Raw genomic sequence first — 19678 nt, forward strand, 5'->3', positions numbered from 1 at the left:
TACTTAAAATAAATCAAAACATTTTGAACAGTAAAAATTAAATTAACGTTAATCTCGCAAATACTGGTACGAAACAGTTGCTTATATACATTACTGAATACGCAGGCTTGATCCTGCTCACATCTACTGAATCATCCGTATATCCATTTTTTTAATACTACGTTGTTGGCAAACAAGCATACGGCCCGCCTGATGGTAAGCAGTCTCCGTAGCCTATGGACGCCTGCAACTCTATAAGTGTTCGGTTCATGCGCGATGCCGACCGACCCTGAGACTGAGTATAGCATACGGACGCCATTAATATTTAAAAACTTACGGTTTTATTGTTATGGATTTAATCTCATTTAGTAACGACCTTGAAAATCGCTCACGGCGATTGGTGCATGCGAAATAAATTGAGGACTTACGGATACTCGTAGCAACCCAGTAACATTTTAAAAGCCGTTATACGTAAGACACCCCCGTCAAAGCTTGACTACAATCTGTCGTGCTCGTGAGTAGCAAACAACTCGTCTGCAATTATTTAAATAATCTGTTTTACCTTTCGAAATCACATAGTACATATCGGGAATATACCTACATTTTATTTAAAATAACAATATACATAATGGATATATACAGAGGATTACTATAACTAGCTTAAATCTAAAATAGGCCCTTGAGGCATGGTTGATGGTACCAAGGATGCTGACATTGCTGACGGCATTTCCTTGTTGTATCGCAATGCTGATACGTTGTGCGAGGTATCCGCCAACTCTTCAGTCACCAGTTACGGCAAACAGATGCTTCGCCATTCCTGCAAAAAACTTGTGCGCGCTGGTATCCCATGGACCTATTTAGGGTTGCAACGCCAACATATCCACCGAATAAATAATTTCAAAAACCCTGTATGTACCGCTACCGATTCTATCTCGTATATACTTATATAGTCAAAGTTACGGGTATATCTAAAGTTAACTAAAAATAGATTCACGCTTTATGTAAAAATCTATTTTCAAGCGCCTGACACAAATTTAATGATTGTATCACAAACATATGATTTGCATTTTGCATTGATCGTAGGTTAGAGCGAGGCGAATCGGGCCATACGGCGAATCAGATCACGATGAAAAATCCGTTGATGTTTCAAATATTGCATTATATGAGGCTATGAGCACAGTAAAACTGCACCATACGCGTCTCCTTTTAGTCTGCGATGTCTCTCGGATCAGTCTCGCTCGCGCACTCGGCCGGCAATGTGTGAAACTTAGTGCCCTCGCGCATTAATTAACGTTTACCGTGCAAAAATGACCTCAAAAACAGATATTGCGATCTCAAACGCGGTGAAAAGTGCGATAAAACCATTAGAACTAAAAATTGACTCGCTAATGAGTAAAATAGGTGAATTATTTAGTGAAATATCATACCTTAAAACCGTTATCGCTGACAAGGATAATGCAACGAGCCAACACAGGGAAACAAAGAAACAAGATGGCGGTTACGCCGCTGCGCTAACCGGCCGTTTAATAGAATCCCCAGCAACATTGCCACCCTGCACTGTTGAAAATGTGAAGCCTAAGCGCGCTGCAGCAGAGCAGGCCAAAATCAAAATAGCAATCACCTCGTCAAAACCTCAAAATAACCGTCACTCCGCTCCAAAAGTGACTACACCGAGCCAGCCCCCCATTAGCAACGGAACTCAATCTAAACCATCTACACCAAAGGACGTGAATTTTATTACAAATGAATGTGACAAAACGTCACAAATTCACAGTGAAACATGTGACAACGGTAGAAATGAAACAACCCATATAGCGGACCCACTTCGAAGAAAGAAAAACAAACCCATAGTCGGTTCAGCAACGAACACGACCCTGGAGGGGGTCGAGCAGTACAAATACCTTCACGGATGCTACTTTAAAAAGACAACAACACCTGACGACATAAAAAAGTACTTGGAGTCTATGAACCACCCGAACGTACTGGTTGAGCTCATACCTTCGAAACATGACAACTACAATTCTTTCAAAATAGGTATCCCAGCGTCTGCCTATAATAAGTTCCTGACCCCATCAGCATGGCCTGTCAATATCAGCATTTCACCGTGGCGGCCTTTTCTGTACAGAAAAGTACGCGGGCAGGCCACCTCCTAGCTCGCATCAATTACCAGCTCATACAGGTTCAACGCCTATGCAACTACCAGTAAGCTCCACAGACCATCATCTAACGGTGCCCCAAATGACAAAGTCGGTGACACAAACCCAAAACTTTACGGTTGTCCATCAGAACATCAACAGGTTAAAAAATAAAACCTACAAACTGGAGTGTGAACTACAAATTAATAAGAAAATTGACGCCCTGTGTTTATCGGAACACTGGCTACGGCAAGACCAACTGAAATCAGTGAATATCATGAATTACAAACTCAGCGCCAGCAACTGCAGGATCTCGCGCAACGGAGGCGGCGTCTGCATCTACTCCGAGTCCTCGTTGCTCACCCTGGAGCGCAAAGAAGTAGCGGACCTTAGCACTGAGATGAACCTGGAGGCGTGTGCGGCCGAATATGTTGATATAGGTGTGATCGTTATATGTATATACAGACCCCCTACTCAATCTGGTGAGCAAAATAATTTTAAGCAATACAAGGTAATAATTGTTGGCGATTTTAATGTCGACTTATTAAAAAGGAGTAGTGAAAAAACAGTTTTATTAGATATATTCAAATCAGCTGGCATGAAGTCGTTAATTTCATTTCCTACTAGAATCTGTCAAACAACAAGTACATGCATCGATCACGCTTACACCAATATACCAAAAAATGAAATTATGCGCGTAGAACCGTACGATATGTATATATCTGACCATAAATGTGTGTTAATTGTCATAGCAATAACTAGAATTTTACAACTTAATAACATAATATGGAAAAGATTATTTACAGAAATGAATATTTATAACTTTAACTATTGTTTACATAATTACGACTGGGCTTTTTTAATGAATAAGCAGACTTGTCCCGATAAATTATTTGATAATGTGATGAATATTATAATAAGAACATATGATATCAATTTTCCTTTAAAAAAGTATCCACTAAAAAATTTTACTAAATCATGGGTTAACGAACCAGTAATCGAATTGCGCAACCGATTACGTAGTGCAAAAAAACCCTGTTATCTAATAATATGTCTAGCGACGTTCAATCTGGCGATATAGTTTTGGCACTCGAGAATTCGTATTCCAGGGAACTTAACGCCGCTCGCAAAGGGTACATTAATAACTTAATATCCATAAGTGACAATATTTGCAAAACCTCCTGGCGTATCATAGCGTCCGAAACGAGTGGTGGCATCAAAAAACAAGATGCACTCGATGTGCTGATAAGGGAATCGCCTAATGGATCGAACGAGCACCGCGCTGCAGCTACTGCCGCCGCACTGAACCGGTTTTACGTCGACGCAAACAAGTACACCTGCGCACACGCTGACATCACGGCTGCACTGCAATTTCTTAGTAAGTATATAAAAAAACACGCTAAATTAATGAAATTCGAACCCTTTTCAGCAGAATGTGTAAAAAAAACCGTCCAGCGTATTAAGCGTAAGGATTCGAGAGATATAAATGACATGTCTTCTCGCTTACTCGATATATTGCCTACTTTTTTATTTGACATTTTAAGTGACTTAATTAATAGATGCATAAAAAATGGTACCTATCCTAATAGTTAAAAAAATATCAAAGTACAACCTATTTATAAAGGTAAGGGCGACATGAATTCATTTAAGAACTTCAGACCCATATCTTTAATTCCACTTTTTTCCAAGATCTTTGAACACCTATTGAGCGGCAAACTGATGTCATATTTCAGCTTAAATAGCATACTGAATAAGCAACAATATGCATATCAACGTGGAAGGTCGACGATTGACGCCGCGCGGGACGTGGTAACCAGAGTGACCAGCCATCTCGACGGCGGGCGGCAGGTCGCAGCCATATTCTGCGATTTGTCGCGCGCCTTCGAGCTGGTCAGTCATCCTCTCATTCTAGCCAAACTAGAACACTATGGCGTCACTGACAGCTTCTTAAATGTAATCGCTTCATTTTTAAAGGAATGTAAACAGCTGACGTCTGTCCGCGGTGCAAAGTCCGACCTTCTCGAGTTGGGAGATATTGCGGTGCCACAGGGTTCCGTAATTGGAAATAATTTGTTCTCAATACTAATGAACGATTTCACAACCGCCACGGACGATGCCGAGATCGTGATGTTTGCAGATGACGGTTGTGTGATCGTTGCGGCTGACAGCCAGGACCTACTTGGAACAAAAATAACTAAAGTAATGAACCAAGTGGCATCTTGGTTTTCAGTCAATGGTATGATACTTAATGTAGACAAAACGAATATAGTTCATTTCTCTTTGCGTGGTAAAAAAGACCAGCCACTGCTTATCACGTGCAACGGCCAGCTTGTCCCACAGGTCGATCAAGTGAAATATCTTGGTTTTGTTATAGATAGCAAACTATCGTGGAGCCCACACATTGACTGGTTATGTGACCGCCTGGCATCTGCCTGCTTCGCGCTAAGTAGACTGCGACCTAGTTTGGACCCGGCCAATGTCAGGAAAGCCTACTTTGGCTACGTTCATTCTCTACTTTCATATGGTGTTGACCTGTGGGGGGATGCCGCTGACCGAATGAGACCATTCCTTATGCAAAAACGTGCGATCCGTTGCATATCAGGGGTCCCATGGGACCATCCAGCTCAAGAGCTATTTAAAACCGCTAAAATACTCACCTTACCGTGTGTATACATTCTCGAAGTAGCAAAGTACGTGCGACGTAATCTATTGCACTTTCCTACCAGGGGTGACGCACGAGGGGCGAATAGCAGGAGGTGCGACGAGCTGCGACCTCCTCGAACACGGCTTGCCAAATCGAAAAAGTGTCTACACACGATGGGACCCAAGATATACAACGCATTGCCACACGAAATAAGATATGCCACTAGCTACTGCTCGTTTAAAAATAAACTTAAAAATAAACTAGTAGCTGAGGCCTACTACTCGTTGGATGCCTATTTTCGAGTGCCAAACTAAGCAGCTTAGAATAAATAGTAACTGGTTAGTTAGCCACATAACGAATGATGTAATAATAGATTAAGTACCTAGTATTAAGACATGACATGTAAAATATATTTTATCAATAAATTATCGTATCGTATCGTATCGTATCGATGCGCATAAGAAATATTTTAAATATCAATAGATTTTGTAATCTGAACCGATTCGCCGTGTGATTCGATACGCCTCGGTCTACTATACGCCTTTACTACCCAAGAAGGAAGAGCTATATTTTTCGGGTATAGAAACGAAGGGTGAAGCCACATTTACAAAAACACATCGTACAGACGTACATAGACCATTCAAATTCTGAAATTGACCGAGCGGAACGGAATTTCAACGTCAGTCAGAATCATAAGCACCCAACTAGGGAATGCTAACCGGTTAACCGGTTAACCGGTTACCCGGTAATTTGACCAATATTACAGTCGGTAAAATACCGGTAATTTCCAGTCGTAACCGGGAATTTACCGAACGTTGTACAGGCAAATAAAAATGTAAAAACCTGTTGAATTAGCCCATCTATGTCTTCGTACTTACAAAAAAAAACAATTACTACGGTTTACGATTACGAAGAGACACTTAAAATACTTACTTTTCTGCATCTTATGATCTCGTCGGAGTAGGAACTATTTAGGAAGCAATGTTTTGTGACAAATGAGTGGTCGCTAATCCCTCGCCCTTTCCCTTCTCGCCACCCCTACCCGACCCGCCTTACTATGTTCAGTGTCCTTTGTTTTAGTCTGTAGTGTCCGACAAGTGTAGAATGCGGATGAACATTTTCTACCGCTGGTTACTTGTGTTCAAGATATCGTTCACGAATGTCTAAGCAACGTTCCAATTAATCGCCTAGATATTTAACAAACGCAATTATTTTATATATAATTAACAGAATGATCTGATGATGACATGTTCCTGATTCCAACTCCTATCTTAAGAGCCCGGTAACGATTTTAGAGCAAAAATTTTAAATTGATAGATTTAGTCGTTGGAATTGTACACCTTTTGTTACGTAATATCTAAATAACAAGTATTGGTTTCTATTAGCACGTTTTTTCATCTTGCCTTTTAATAATGAGGTCGCAAGCGTGCGTCCCCGGTAATAGGTGACGAGAAGGGATAGTTTTTAAAAATTCATATAAATTATGGTAGTAAATTATACAAAATGATGTATAAGAACAGTTTCAGCAAATGTTGTAGATTGTTTAAGTATCAAAATTACGTTGAAATTAAGTCCATTTTCAGAGAAATTGTCACTTGTTTTGAAGTAATTTCTGTAGAAAATTGATTTCTTCTAACTTTCATTTACACTACTTCAAATTTATAGTAACAAAAATGTAGTTTATTAAAGTTGAAGTACAGGATATGTGTAATACAAAATTACCATTTTTAGCAGTCCAAATTTAACGAAATTTACAAATAAGATCGACAAAATCACTGCTTTTCGCGCGTTTACCTAAACGTCCATCAGAAAAAAAAACATTACTAATTACGTGAGTCTGTTTTATAAAAAAAAAAATATTATAATTAAAGATAACAAGACGTGCTAAAAGAAACCAGTACTTGTCATTTTTAATAGTTAACAAAAGGTGTACAATTTCATGCGCTTAATCTATCAATTTGACATTTTCGCATTTTTGCATTTGACTTAAAGTGCAATTTTAAAGTAATTAGTGTTAAAATGATATGAAACTAATCTTGCTGTTAAATCTTTTTTTTCCTACTTTACTAGATTTTAATGAATGTTGATTACGGTTTTAGTTCCTTTAATAACAATATTATATTGATAGATGTGTAAATGCAAACGTGTATGACATTTAAATGACGACTGTCGCTCTTTAGTTATAATTTTTGTTACCCTTTGATTACTGCGATTTTTAAAGAATTAAAAAAGTTTGATGTTGCTTATTTACTGTACAAGTTCATTTCGCTTTGAAATGATACATGTTTGATTTTTTATTTAATATGATTAGTAAATATATCTTGTTTAATGTTTATTTTCATTATTCTGTTTTGTCGATGTTTCTATAACGTGCTGTTGATTACTTTTAAAGGTTACTGACGAAAATAATGCAAAATCAATGTTATTTATTTCATAAACGTATAACCGGTAATTTACCGGTTAACCGGTTAGTGGGACCTCGCGTCGGTAAATTACCGGTAATGAAAAACGCCCGGTTATTGCATTCCCTACACCCAACACACAGTCATCAATTCATCATCAAAAGTAGGTAACAAGCGTTGGTGGCCTAGCGGTAAAAGCGTGCGACTTTCAATCCGGAGGCGGGTTCAAACCCCGGCTCGTACCAATGAGTTTGTCGGAACTTATGCACGATATATCATTTAATATTTACCAGTCGCTTTTCGGTGAAGGAAAACATCGTGAGGAAACTGGACTAATCCCAATAAGGTCTACTCGTAGTTACCATCTGGTTTGGATGGTCAGATTGCAGTCTCTTGGGTAAAAAGTAGCGCCTACGCCAATTCTTGGGATTAGTTGCCAAGCGGATCCCAGCCTCTAATGAGCCGTGGCAAAAAGCCGGAATAAAGTGAGGAAGATGATGAGTCAGCATCAAAAGTAGCGAATCAGGTTCTCTCTTTTTGTTCAGCTTAACAAAAAGAGATATGTCTCCATACTTATGTTGATTAACTAAGCTGTGACCGATACTTTTGAACGGGAAGTGTGGGATTCCTAATTGCAAACGGGTGGCAGACACTTTTTACGCGTTGTTTCATACGGTTGGTTGGTTGATTGATTGGTTGGTTAGTTGGTTGGATGGTTGATTGGTTGGTTGGTTGGTTGGGTGATCAGTTGTTTGATGCTGACTGTACAAAGATATAGTTGTGGTAGTTAATATTATGTATGATTGATAACAAAAAAGTCACACACGTCTCTCAGGGTCTAAGGTCAATGTGGGAAACTCTATCTATCAGGTAAAACCGTCTACAATCTCTTTCTTCGCGTTTATAAGAGGAGTTTAGGAGAGAGACAGAGAGGGGATAGTTCTTCCTTTCTGAATTTGTGACAGCATAGAGACTCCACAGTTTTAGTATCAAAACACAGTTTTCGTAGTTGGCATCTACATATTTGAGCGACAGAGAAGATCCTTTTAATTCAACGTCTTCACCAACAACTCAAAGCCTAGACGCTTTCATTACAGGGAGTCTCATCTCGTTAAGGTCGAATTTCGTTTCGTAAGAGCCGTCAGCCGGGAATTATGCAAATACGAACGACGATAGTAACTTCGTTTGGCCATTAACGCGAAGGCGAGGAATATGATTTGCGATCCTCGGAGCGTCTTGGGTTACTACAATTATGTATGTATATTTGGTTAGGTGGCGAAATGGAGACGACTTACTGGGAAGCTGGTGAATTGTATCAAGGTGACTGTAGCTTAGGAGGAAATACTGGTATTTGTTTATTTAAATATTATCATCACCAGATTTTTTTAGGGTAAATTAAGGTAAGTATGAGCTGTAATATGAATAGAACTATTGAAAAATAAATGTAAACCTTGCCTGGCAGCATATATTTTCCTTTCTGTATCGCAATTTTAATTCGTCAATAAAAAAAGCTCCAACCAAACTGACGACCGGCGTCGTAAAACTTCTTATTCATGTTTACGTGGTCATGACAAGAGTGAGAGAGATAGTGATATGACCTCGGTCGTCAGTTTGGTTGACAGATAGTATAGCTATGGTCTCCAGACTCTCAAGTAATGTCCATATAAAAAGGATTACCTAAACTCTTTTAGGCGTAAGCGCTCGTATCCCACTGGTCATAAGGACTCCACACCAAAATGTATGAAGTTAGGATTCAGTCTTTTTAAATTTTTCATCACCTTTGAATTTACAGTCTAGAAATGAAAAAGGTTTATTATTATATAAGTATTTTTAATAATGTTTTAATTCCAGAAAGTTCAAACGTATCTGAGTTTATAATTTTAAAAGTTGCTAAGCTTGACACCCTTATTTCAACACTTCACTTTGCCATTTAAGTGTGCATGATGCGTTGCAAACTAGAGCCCTTCATACAGGTTTCTAGGTGCTCAACTGTCCCAATTTAATTTGTTAATGTGCCATTATTGTTTTATAATTTTTGAAATAAATACAATTTATTTAAAAACACAACATAATACATATAAAACTTAAAATCTAAATCTAAAAATAAATAAAACTAAACTTAAAATAAATAATTAAAAACTATCAAGGAATTATCCAAAAAAATAGCAGACGCTACCGGTGATCGTAGAGCTGGCAGCTTCCTCGCACAGAGAATAAGTATTGCGATACAACGAGGAAATTCTGCCAGCATCTACGGCACCATGCCGCAGGGGGATAGTTTTTAATTATTTATTTTAAGTTTAGTTTTATAATTGTTAATACTTATAATTATTATTGCTGTTAGTCTAAGTTTCGTGACGCATTGGTTCAACTGTAATGTCATGTAAACATTTTTATCAATAAAATAAAAATAAAATAAAATAAATATAAATTTTATGTTATAAGCAGAACTGAATCTACATAAAACGATTTTACTCAACTTTCATTCTTAATATAAAAACACAATATAAATTAAAACTAAAATATTACTAAATTAAATCTAAAATAAAACTAAAATAAATCTAAAAATGGCCCCTGCGGCATAGTACCGAAGACGCTGGCAGCATTTCCTCGCTGGATCGTTAGACTAAATTAAAGTTGCAACTCTAAGGTATATTTGTCAATGGAGTGTCAGAGTCTCAAATGTCAACCAAAAGCAGATTAATTTGATCAAATCAAGCTAACTATCAAAGTATAGCCGATTGGAAAGTAATGAGACCGCCCCCGTGTTTGCTCATGAGTGGTGTTTGAAGACCCATGAGCGATGGATCATTAAGTTAATGGTTATCTGTAACCAGCTAAAGTGATTGAACAACGGTTGATAATTGCTGATGATTGATATAAGTTGCGCAAGAGGGTGAAGCTTTTTATTACCTTGTATTAGTTTATAAGTGTTTTAGAAATACGTAAGCGGCTTGTAGTGACACTATCTCAGGACCAAATAAATAAGTAAATATTATTGGGACATTCTTACACAAATTGACTAAGTCCCACGGTATCAGCACGGCATGCTCAAGGAGGCGTTTGTTAAGGGTACTCAGACCGTTGTCGACCATTGTTGTTGCTGACCGTTGTTGTTGTATATAATATACAAATACTTAAATACCTAGAAAACATCCATGACTCAGGATCATACCTGTGCTCATCACACAAATAGATGCCCTTACCGGGATTTGAACCCAGGACCATCGGCTTCATAGGCAGGGTCCACTAGGCCAGACCGGTCGTCAAATAGAATCTTGTTAGGCTTTACCTCATTTTCAGCATACCAGTTCACAACGCGCTGCATTGCTTATTACTGGTTTTCCAAAAAAAAACCTAGAATATTTTTAGAAGAAAATTAATATTTAAAATAAAAATTACTATACTTTTTCCAAGCGTTTTTTGTGTATTCTTAGAACAGAGATTTTTTTCAGGCGACACTCCTGAAACAGATAAAACTTTGGTGGTTTTCAAAAGCTTATATCATCACTATCAGCTGTAATTTCTTTTTTTTCAGGATTGCATTGCAAAATTGAAAGTTATTGAGCGAAGAAGCCAAATTTTAGGCGTCACACCTGAAACATTGGTGGTCTTCAATAGCTTATATTATCAGCTTTTATTTGTTTTTCTTCAGGATTGCATTGCAAAATTGGAAAAAGTTATTGAGCGAAGAAGCCTTACATGGCAAGTGATTCCGTTTCATTGCTCGCGCGAGTGTATTATACATGCCTCTCACTGTTGTTATATGATAATTTTCAAGACATCCCATTTCGAATTGGGCACCTATCTACCTAATACTTAATATATAATAATAACACGGTCATATTAAAAAAAATATCTAATTGTAATTCAGTACAAAATACAAAGTTACATCCTTCCAAAGGTTAGTTACACATAATATATAGAGACTTACATGTTACATAGAAGACAAAGCAAATAAAACCTGTCGTGCTTGATCACCGAAGGCGGGCTGTGGGATTTGTCCCGCGCGCGCTAAACGCCTGTTAGCACGCACTCCGGCGTGCCTCAGGGCAGTACTCTGGGCATCATCCATTATAACAATAATAACAAGGGCTATGTAAGCCATAAAGAGAAAAAAATTAGAAAAAATTAATCGATATGAGTATGTAATTATCGAACCTGCTGAAATACTCGTAATTCCACGAGAATCAGTTGAGATTTAAGACCTGCAAAAGAGAACAGCCGGACAGCCATACGAAAGCATTTTTCCGCAAGCTGAAACGGAGACAATTCTGACGCGATAGCAAAAACAACCATGTAAGGATTCGTTGAACATTGATGTAAGTACTCGTATTTCATACACTTGTGGACTTAAGCGTAGACCTTGAGAAGGCATAAGAGAGGTATGGACATTGTGAATGTCATCTCGCTTTGTGTGGTAGGGCACAGCCAGTGGATGTCATTCCAGATCTAGAGCAGAGCCCAACTGGGGAAGTACCTCCACCTTACAGAAAACAGCAGCCAAATAACACTAGACCCTACTCATAGTGTTGTGTTCCTGCCGGTGAGTAAGGTTGCCAGAGCTCAACAAGGGGGGGCGGGTTTAGGGTCGGCAACGCGCATGTAATTCCTCTGGAGTTGCAGGCGTACATAGGCTACGGAGACTGCTTACCATCAGGCGAGCCGTATGCTTGTTTGCCACCGACGAAGTATATAAAAAAAAATGCATTCGATTCAGCGACATATAAAATAAATAAATAAAATAAATAACTTTATTTAGCTACATGATAGCTCACAACTGCTTACAAGTAATAAATGATACAAGGTGAACTTACCATTGTAAGCAATTTATAAACAAGTTTTAAGGTAAATGCAATGAAACATTGAGTAAGCGTCATCTGATCCCCGTACTAGTAAAAACTGTATCACGGTGGACCAGGATATAAATGACAATTCTCATTGCCGTATTGTGGAGACAAATTTGTAATAAACAGGAGAACGTCCGCAATTTGGCAGAGTCGACATAGATATATCGAATATAATAACTATAATTACTGGTGTATTCAATACCATAACCTGATGTGTTGTGATATCTCTGATTTTTAAATATTTATATACATTACTATTTTACTAAGCATCACAGTAGGTAGGTAGATGCAGCAAGGACTATTAAAATTGACGGTTTCATGGTGTAATAGTTAGCACTATGGACTTAGAATCTATTGATCCTGACATTTGATCTCAATGTCGACGAAGTTCTTTAAAAACTAACATAAAAAGTAGGTTTCACCGAGATTTGAACTCGGATCGCTGGATTCAAAGTCCAGAGTGCTAACCATTAAACCGGATACAAAATGCTCCCAAAATTTTCGGATATTGAATACAAGGCCTCGATTTAAATGTTTACGCAAGTGTATAAAGACTAAATGCTTGTAATTAAGCATTTGTACGCATAAGAATATATAATCATAATCAATCATTTTCATGTTACTTGTAAGATTTTGTTTGAACAGCTTTTAAAGACATGATGATATCTTTGTTATTTTTTGTACGAATATAAGGCAATTTTTATGTAAATAATATAAACCAACCCTCTCATTATTCTTTATATGCCATTAATAATTTTGATCTGTCTTTTAGATCAACATTTTAAAGAAAAACTTGAAACGTATATTTTTTGTGTTGGTTGACTTCTTAAATCTTAAAACAAAAATAAGGTCCTTCCAATCCATCCCTGTGCGCAGAATCGCCGCGAATTTATAATTCACGAGAGGCACGTGCGTGAACGCAATCAGTATGGTGCATAATGGATGAGCGGCCAACGTCGTGAGATTCACGAATCACCACTTTAACTACAAAAACCCTAGGACATACGGTCCAAAATCGCATACTCCCAAACATGAGACATTTACGAAAAATTACGAATCGGGAGCATTTTCTAGTCCAAATGGCAAAAACTCTAACTCGTAGAGTCCAAAATCGCTAGCTTGCTGGGGCACGAATCTGCATTGACCTTTGATGTTTTGTTATTCAATTTGGAGTCCGAGTAATTTTTGCGAGGGTCAAGATATGCATTGAAATATTTTTGTTGATGCATGAGATTGCTGGTAATTCGGATGGACAGGCACATTATTACTTATCTTAAAACTGTCGTATTAGTTTTGTAATGATATTTGCACAACAGTTTCGTGTGATCATTGCAAAAGAATAATGCCTCTATTTTTTTTAAATCTTTGCGGTACGATAAATGTATAATAATTTGAGCACGCACGACATACAAATCTGGTTGTCAGACATTTACCTTAAAGAGATCCTGCAAGAGAACCTACTTAGATTCCAGGGTCTTGTAGGCGTACTTACACTGAGAAGCCAGAACGAAGTGCTCTGATCCCAGGTAAACAGGGAAGAGGGATGGGATGGACAAAGAAGAAGAATTAGAAACTATTTGACCACGCGGAGTGAAGGAGACCTTCAGGATGTCAGTATGTTCTCGTCTACAGGTTCACGAGGTCTACAGAAAACAGAGCCACTAGTTTTTATTTTTTATTTTTAGGGATTTATATATTTTTATTAATACTGTTATGTTATTATTATTTATTTATTCCCGGCAAGGGCATTTATTTGTGTGATTTAAGTATTTGTATATTATATATATCGTTGTCTGAGTACCCACAACACAAGCCTTCTTGGCTTACCGTGGAACTTAGTCAATTTGTGTAAGAACTTCCATATAATATTTATTTATTATATTTATTAATTTTTGTTTATAAAGTTGTATTTTTTTACATTTTCATTTTAGTATATTTGACGTGTGTTGGCAAAATACATAAAATCACATATTGCGGAAGGCTTGGACTAAGATTATAGAATAAACAAATAAACTTAGCTTTATTAGAAATGTAATAGTAGGTATCTACTAAAATTTAAAATGTTAAATGAACATAGATTTTATTTTGCCATAAAAATGTATTTAATCAATAGAAATATCGTTAGGTTACGTTTTATCAACAGCTCCTTATGTTACGCTATGGTTATAACAATTGATAACCGTAAACGAGTGGCGTGACATTCGATTTATTACAAGGCAAAGAATATTTCGTTAATTAAGTATTTTTTGACGGCACATTACTCATCAGATTTATCCATCAAAATTGAAGAGTTAAATTGAAGGACTAAGGAAACTCAGTTCAGTGTACTTGAATAAAAAAAAAAGCAGTGCAAACATAGGCGGATAGTGTAAAGATTTTGCCGCTAGTAGCATAGTCGTGACTAACCATCATGCTCTCTATACTATCAATTCAACTATTAGCAAGAACTTTCACCGCATCTGCCTTTGACCTCGCAAGTGACGTCACGGTGAGAGGCGCAATATAGCTCGTATATTGAGCACTACTGATGTGCGGTTCCATGGTGTAATGGTTAGCACTCTGGACTTTGAATCCAGCGATCCGAGTTCAAATCTCGGTGGAACCTGAACTTTTAGTTTATTTATTTCTGATAATTAGGTGACCTAATTAACCTATTGATGTTTATCAGGAACTAACATTTCATCTTGTTATTCATTAAAAATAATGGTTTCAAGTAATGATCTCTCTAGGCACTAGTAAAGTCGGTCTTTTGTACAATTTGTCAAATGCAATACTTAAAGTTTATAAAAATATGTAAAGTAAATAATAATCACCTAGTTTTGTTGATAACGATGCGAACGATACTTAAACTGCTTAAAGTTAGTTTATGCTTTATTGAAAAATTATATTTTACCGTAGTTGTTTTCTAACTGTAATTATACGTTGAAATCCCTCGTTCGACTTGCTACGTTAAGTTAACGACTACAGTACCCCTAGTGTAACTAAATTCGATTTTGAAACGTGACGTACGCGTTTGCGTTTAGTCTGATTTTGTATTGGATTTAGGAAGAGCGCGCCAAGCGGGACGTTTTAGAACCTCAAAATCCTATACAAAATGAGACTTAACGCAAACGCGTTCGTCACGTTATGATGTCGATCAAAGTTACACTAGGGGTACAGAAGTATAAAACAATATCTACTTATATTGTTCTATTCACGATGTACTTATAAAATATTGGAGCAAAATCAGGTTCCACCGAGATTTGAACTCGGATCGCTGGATTCAAAGTCCAGAGTGCTCACCATTACACCATGGAACCTCTTGATGAGAGCAGCAAAAATAATCGCTGCAATCAAATTAAAATCAATGTGTTCACACTTGAACAAATACGTCAACTAAAACTCCGTCGTGTAGTAATAAAGAAAGTAAGTTATTATTAATTTTGTAAGTTAAAGAACAGGTTCCATGGTGTAATGGTTAGCACTCTGGACTTTGAATCCAGCGATCCGAGTTCAAATCTCGGTGGAACCTTAACTTTCATCAAATTTACCGTTAATTAGCTTAAACTTAATTATTGCGTGAAGGCGTCCTACAAGAGGGCAGGTCATGGCCAGTAATGGAGATTCCTATTAGCCTGTATATCCCGATTTATGTAATTATGACGATCTTAGTTTTCACATGTATAAGTAATATATTAAACTGTTAATGCCACGCTGTTAATGTACACACACACATTTTAACAGTGCGTGAAGGCCTCCTACTAGAGGGCCAGACATGGTCAGTCATGGAGATTCCTAACCTGTATATCCCGGTTGTTGTAGGTAATGTAGGTAATTATGATGATCTAAGTTTCCATATGTGTAAGTGATGTATAAAATTGTAAATGCCACACACATACATACATTATAGTCAAATCTTTCATTAAAATTGGAGCAATACTTTCGAAACTGCTAAAGCTGCACGTAATTACAACTCAAACATAAGTTAAATGGTACGTCAGTTATTCCTTACGTAGTCGCGTACACGGTTATTATCAGCAAGACCTGCCAAAGATATTGTTGTGCATATATTCTAAAAATATTATAGAACTATAAAACAATCCAGTAAAAAAAATACGTAGGTATTCAAAATTTTTGCTTATGTCATCTGTACCCCTAGTGTAAATATTTTCGACAGCGAAACGTGACGTACGCGTTTGCGTTAAGTGTCATTTTGTATGAGATTTTTGACTTTCCAAAACGTCCCGCTTGGCGCGCTGTTCAAAAACCCATACAAAATGAGACTTAACGCAAACGCCGTACGTCACGTTTCGCTATCGACTAAATTTACACTAGGGGTACTGTACTATTCATGCCATTGAAACGAATTAGATTTCTTGTTATTGTCTATATAGATATTTACTTATTCCTTTTTTTATGCTTTTGTTTTTTGTTAATTGACATAAAATCTTGCTGATTGGTTTTCGCCCTCCTAGCTGCTTATTACATCTCATTTATCTTATCAGTAGTTTTCAAGCGACACTGGAACAAGAATCAAAGACAAATAATAATTAAACTTCCCATTGTAAGGTAGAAAATAGCAAAAGTACGGGTACCATCAGTTTGACACTGACATATTCGCTAGCGTGTGCTTAACATACTTTCTATTCATCTCCCTCGTACTCGCATAATAGTGAGCGAGATGTACCTATATAGTTAGAAAGTAAGATAATTATGCAGACGTTAGCAAATACGTCAGTTTGACACGGCTAAGGCAGACGTAGTACGGCTACTGTTAATTCGAAACTAAAAGGTGCTATGACATCGTCCCATTCATTCATACATTCCCAATTGTAGTAAAAAGTGTGCTTACTGTTCTCGCATTGCATTTCCTTCCTTTTTGTAGTAGCATCCCAAATCGAGCGGCCAAGAATAAACAACGCAGTCGTCGGACAAAATTTCATCAAGCCACAGCATCACTTTCCAATACCGTCCCGACCGAAATGGTGCCGCGATCAAATTTATTCAAATTGCACCGTGTCACCACCGCACTCCCATCGCACCTGGTTTAAACAATCACCGATCTAAAACCAACCGAAAGTCTAGCTAGATAAGTTTCAAAGTTGAATGAGCCATCGTGATCGCAATTCCGAACATTGCGATATATGATTATGGATAGAAATTCTTATTCCACTCAAAATAACATCCGTTTCCTCTTAGCAGAGGTTCACTTGGCTCCTTAGAGTCATCTTTATCTTAAAGTATACCTTAATGTTATGTCATAGAGTTGATATTTCTTTAACATAGTGCTTATATAAGTCGTGTAGTTAAGTAAATGGCGAATAGCTGAAACGTCTGCCTTTGTATCGGAGACGTGCCTTTCGTCGGGGTGCTTGGTCTGAGCGCCTGAAGGGTGCATGACTCGATAATATGCTGCCGAGAATACATTTTGACATGCACATAGTAAAATATAGTCAAATGTAATGAAAATGAACCACTATGTATAGAATTATCCAAATGTAACCCGTTTTCTTTGCTCTTAATTGAGTGTAATAGTTCAGCGTCTCAGTCTAGCTGGTAATCTGGCCTATAAAGATGAAAGTCCTGGATTCGAAACCCGCTAAGTGCATTTATTCTTTTTTTAGGTAAATTAGATTTATCCTCGATCCTTTCGTAATCCCTAGAAAACAGGCTGGGCTTAGTATGGGGTTGATCTGATTAGGATTATCATCAAATCTTAAAATAAAATTGAAGAGTTGCGACGGTTACGAGTTCGGTACTTCATTTTTTTTTTCAAATTTTCTGTATTATGGTACTTGTTTCAATATGTACACGTAGTGGATTAAATAATAAGCAAAATTATTACTAAGATCAAAACGTAGCCTATAATCTGACATATTATCTTTCCATTTTCTTTGTTGGAAATACCTATTGACAGAAGTACAACATATAAAAGAAAGAAAATGCCGCTTTCACGACAATAATAAACAGAACACTTCAGAACTCCATTTTCACGCATGTTCTCCCAATAAAACTTGTAAAGTATCTTTCACAAATCAACTTAGAACACAACCGTCGAACATTTAAAAAAAACCCTCACGACACGAGATAATCAAACATCTCTTGAGCGCGAACACAAATATATATTTACAGTTACATCGCTAGATTCCTCTTTGGGATTCCATGTGTTGGTGGTTCTTGCGCACGCAAAGTTATCCTTGTCGAATTTACATAAAGATGGCCGGTGAGAGTTGAGACGTCTCGGAATCGAGTTAGGAGGGGGATACTTTAAAACTGTCGCTTAGTTGAGATGTCGAATCCGTTTACCGAGTTTCTGTGAGTTTACGGAGAGGCTAGTGATGGGGGATTATCGATACATCGTTCTAATGTTACAGTAAAAAAAAAACACTAGACGAGCGAGAGGCCAAGTAGTATTTAATGTTGACAACTTACTATTCTTTGTTAATGCATTGCGAGGCTACGGGATTTTCTTTGGAACTATTTAGGATATAGATGCAAATAGGGCAATTAGATAACAAATTACCTACTGAATTGCCGGAGCAATAGAAAGGTGACTCATTTTTGCAGCTGCTTCAAATTATTATGCATGTCTTATTTCTAGATTAAGAATAAGTCAATAATGAAATGTAACATTACAATATTATACCTACTTTTAAGCCTTATATTTATTTATTTATTTAACCTTTATTGCACAATACAAAAAAAGTACAAATGGCGAGCCTTAAGATTAGGCCTTAAGACATTCTCTACCAGTCAACCATTGGCATTGGGCCAACCAGAAACTTACAATTGGTGCAGAAAAGAAAATTAGTACAGAGAGATCAAAGTCACTATCTAAACACTACTATTATCAATAAACATGCATAAACACATACTATTATTATAAAAACATATTTGAAATATTGTACCCATTTAAAACAGTCATATTGTCTAACAGTTTTGGTGTACGTCCGAAAAGTATTTACGTAATTGGCGTTTTTAGGAAAATGTATTTCTTCTAGATCCCCACTTATTTCTTTCTTTATAACATATTTTGCACTGTATGTACTGAAACCTAATTAACGATTTTTTTTTGCAAAAAGTCAGGTTCTACCGAGATTTGAACTCGGATCACTGGATTCAGAGTCCAGAGTGCTCACCATTACACCATGAAACCAGTTAATTGCCAATCAAAATACTCAAACACCATCTGAAGAAGCATAATAATATGCTACTTAAAGAACAATTGAATAAAAACTTTAACCATTGTTCTTGCTCAGTGGTCATCAATTATATTTTGACACTAATAAAATAAAATAATACGAAGGTATAAATTACACTAGTTTACAAATTAAAATAAAAGTTATGTCCTTTCAATGAATTCCATATCGATGTATTTAGTAGTAATAACTAAACGCAAACATATATTTGTTTTATTTCTATCACGTCTATAAATCAAGTTCTTATAACATCTTATTTTCAAACTACTCATAAGTTGGTTTCGATTTTATTTTAAAATTTTGATGCTGTGCAGTGTTCAGTTAAATAAATACTTGTTTTAAAAATGTCAAAAAGGTTGTGTAAAGTACATTCTGATCGTTTTTTTATGTTTGTGGTGAATTTATAATATCTAAAAAAGGATATCCCATAACGGAATCAAACTAGATAAAACTAGTGTAGCTTTTAAGCATTTATGCTCTATTTTTCCCA

At 36.9% G+C, this 19678-nt stretch overlaps 4 non-coding genes across 4 annotated transcripts; 2 read left to right on the forward strand and 2 right to left on the reverse strand.

Annotated features, from left to right (window-relative positions):
- Positions 1-14543: 14543 nt before the first annotated feature.
- Trnaq-uug (transfer RNA glutamine (anticodon UUG)) lies at positions 14544-14615 on the forward strand. The gene has a single exon. It is a non-coding gene; the product is annotated as a tRNA-Gln (tRNA).
- Positions 14616-15237: 622 nt separating this feature from the next.
- Trnaq-uug (transfer RNA glutamine (anticodon UUG)) lies at positions 15238-15309 on the reverse strand. Its single transcript has one exon. It is a non-coding gene; the product is annotated as a tRNA-Gln (tRNA).
- A 140-nt stretch (positions 15310-15449) lies between these two features.
- Trnaq-uug (transfer RNA glutamine (anticodon UUG)) lies at positions 15450-15521 on the forward strand. Its single transcript has one exon. It is a non-coding gene; the product is annotated as a tRNA-Gln (tRNA).
- A 3552-nt stretch (positions 15522-19073) lies between these two features.
- Trnaq-cug (transfer RNA glutamine (anticodon CUG)) lies at positions 19074-19145 on the reverse strand. The gene has a single exon. It is a non-coding gene; the product is annotated as a tRNA-Gln (tRNA).
- Positions 19146-19678: the final 533 nt, after the last annotated feature.

Source organism: Cydia pomonella, chromosome 5 (assembly GCF_033807575.1).
Source record: "Cydia pomonella isolate Wapato2018A chromosome 5, ilCydPomo1, whole genome shotgun sequence".
Classification (NCBI taxonomy): Eukaryota; Metazoa; Arthropoda; class Insecta; order Lepidoptera; family Tortricidae; genus Cydia; species Cydia pomonella.